The sequence below is a fragment of the Mesoplodon mirus genome (genome assembly GCF_964341445.2).
Source record: "Mesoplodon mirus genome assembly, chromosome: 19".
Lineage (NCBI taxonomy): Eukaryota > Metazoa > Chordata > Mammalia > Artiodactyla > Ziphiidae > Mesoplodon > Mesoplodon mirus.
The window spans coordinates 51,185,067-51,188,272 of NC_138995.1; the positions used below are offsets into that span (position 1 = coordinate 51,185,067).

At 39.6% G+C, this 3,206-nt stretch overlaps 1 pseudogene across 1 annotated transcript; it reads left to right on the forward strand.

The window, feature by feature from the left end:
- Positions 1-1,795: 1,795 nt before the first annotated feature.
- Positions 1,796-2,340, forward strand: LOC309794364 (glycine cleavage system H protein, mitochondrial-like; annotated as a pseudogene). Its single transcript has one exon. The product of its transcript is annotated as a glycine cleavage system H protein, mitochondrial-like (transcript).
- The last annotated feature ends 866 nt before the right edge of the window (positions 2,341-3,206 follow it).

Below are 3,206 nucleotides of genomic sequence, written 5' to 3' on the forward strand. Positions count from 1 at the left end.
TGAACCTACATCAACGCATAAGTCACCCAAAGTCCATAATTTACCTTACTGTTGTACCTTAGTGTTGTACATTCTGTGGTTTGGGACAAATGTATAATGACATATATCCATCATTCCAACGTCATAGAGTGTTTTCATTACCTGAAAAAATCCTCTGTGCTCTGCTGATTCATCTCCACCCACCCCCCACAAACACTGATCTTTTTTTTTTTTTTTTTTTTTTTTTTTGAGGTACGCGAGCCTCTCACTGTTGTGTCCTCTCTCGTTGCGGAGCACAGGCTCCGGACGTGCAGGCTCAGTGGCCATGGCTCACGGGCCCAGCCGCTCCGCGGCATGCGGGATCTTCCCGGACCAGGGCACGAACCCGTGTCCCCTGCATCGGCAGGCGGACTCTCAACCACTGTGCCACCAGGGAAGCCCAACACTGATCTTTTTATTGTCTCCATGGATTTCCTTTTTCCAGAATGTCGTATAGTTGGAAGCAGACAGTATGTAACCTCTTCAGATCAGCTTCTTTCACTTAGTACTATGCATTTAAATCTCCTTCATATGTTTTCATGGCTTGATGGCTTATTTCTTTTTTAGCACTGAATGATAGTCCATAGTCTGGAGGGACCACAGTTTATCCATTCACCTACTGAAAGTCATCTTGGTTGCTTCTAAGTTTTGGCAATTATAATAAAGCTGCTGTAAACATCTGTGTGCAGGTTTTTGTGTGAACATGTTTTCATCTACTTAAGGTAAATACCAAAGATCTTTATTACTGGGTTGTATGGTAAGAAAGAGTATGTTTAGTTTTGTAAAAAAACACCAAACTTTCTTCCAAGGTGGCTGTGCCATAGTTTCTTAACTGGAAAATACCTACCGTGTAGCATTATTATGAGAGTTAGATGAGTTAATAGTGTAAAGTCCTTAGAATAGCCCCTGGCACATATTAAAAGCTCAGAAAACATTGCCTGTTATGATGTGGTAATTCTGGATCATTCCCCCTCAGCTTTCTGCAGATCAGGAACAATGACAGTGTGAACTTAAATTTCTTGGCACTTGTAGGTAAGAAAATGAAGCAACTGCTACTGAAGTCCTGTAGAGTGGCATTTAACTCTATGCCATTTACCTTCCTTTATGGGATTCCAGGCAACAACTGAATCCTTGATTTTCACCCCCCCACACACACACCTATTGAGATATACTTGGCATATAACATTGTGTAAGTTTATGGTGTACAGTGTGAAGATTTGGTAAATGTATACATGGTGAAATGATTACTACATAGTTAGCTCTGTGTGTGTATGTGTGGTGAGAACGTTTAAGATCTACTCTCTTAGCAACTTTCAAGTGTACAATACAGAATTGTTATCTATAGTCACCAAGATGGACATTAGATCCCCTGTTAGATCTTCTAACTGGAAGTCTGTACCCTTTAACCAACATCTTCCCATTTCCCCAGTGCCCTAGCACCTGGCAAACTCCATCCACTTTTTGTTTCAACGAGTTTGGTTTTCTTAGACTCCACATATAAGTGAGATCATACAGTATTTGTCTTTTTCTGACTTATTTCACTTACTGTAATGCTTTCAAGGTTCATTCATGTTGTCCCAAATGACAGGATTTCCTTCTTTTTTTTTGGCTAATATTCCATTGTGTGTGTTTATATCTATATATAAAGAAAATGTGTTGTATGCACATATCACATGTACATTTAACCCATTTTCTTTATCCATTTATTGGTGGACGGACAAGCTGGTTGCATGTTTTGGCGATTGTGAATAATGCTGCGGTGAGCACCCCTGCGAACATGGCACTGCGAGTGGTGCGGAGCGTGTGGCCCGCGGTCTACAGCCTGCGCGCCTTCTCTGTGCCCAACGCGCCCTGCCCGCCGCGGCCCTGGGGACTGCGGGTGGGCGCCATCAGTGTGCTGCGCACCAGACCCGCTCTCCTGTCGGGTCGTAAATTCACAGACAAACATGAATGGGTAATAATAGAAAAAGGTGTTGGAACAGTGGGAATTAGCAATTTTGCACAGGAAGCTTTGGGAGATGTTGTTTACTGTAGTATGCCTGAAGTTGGGACAAAATGGAACAAACGAGGAGTTTGGTGCTTTGGAAAGTGTGAAAGCTGGTAGTGAACTATTCTCCTCTATCAGGAGAAGTAACTGAAATTAATGAAGCTTTAGCAGAAAATCCAGGACTTGTCAACAAATCTTGTTATGAAGATGGTTGGCTGATCAAGATGATACTCAGTAACCCTTCAGAACTAGATGAACTAATGAGTGAAGAAGCATATGAGAAATACATAAAATCTATTGAGGAGTGAAAATGGAACCCCTAAATAAACTAGTTTGAAACTACTTAATCTAGCATAGTTTTCTTAAATTAATGGTGGATAGATTTTTAAAAAGAACCTTTTAGCAAAAGAAACTACTTGCAACAATGTTGCCTGAAGAAAATACCCCTTAACTCCCTAATGACTTCAGATAAACACCACATCTTTTTCACAACACCCTATAATTTTTAGGCTAATCTCCAGTTATAATATTCAGAATTCCTGAAATTATCTGTGGTAAAACTAGTTATAAAAATTATGTAATTCAAGGATAACATTGTTATCTTAACCTTGTATAATATTGTAACTTGCTTACAGCCATCCCTGGATTTGGGTCAAAGTACTCAATGAACTTTCCCACTGGAAATAAATGGCAGTGGAGAAAAGTTTGTTAGTTATATAGTGTCCAGTGAAGAACATTACTATCTTAATTTTGCAGTATACTGTGTTTGCTGGTGCTATTTCTATACAGTGAAGCAACAGCCTTGCAGGAAAATAAGAAACAGTTTAATAATAAAATATTCAACTTCTTAATTTAAAAAAAAATAATGCTGCAGTGAACATGAGGGTACAAATAAATCTCTTTGAGATAGTGATTTCATTTCCTTTGTGTATATACCCAGAAGTGGGATTGCTGGATCATATGATTGTTCTCTTTTTAAGTTTTTGAGGAACTGCCATACAGTTTTCTATAATGGCTGCACCAATTTACATTTCTACCAACAGTGTACAAAGGCATCCTTTTCTCCACATCCTTGACAGCACTTGTTATCTTGTCTTCCTAGGGATAGACATTCTAACAGGTGTGAGGTGATAGCTCATTGTGGTTTTGATTTGCATTTCCCTGATGAATGATGTCAAGCATCTTTTCACATACCTGTTGA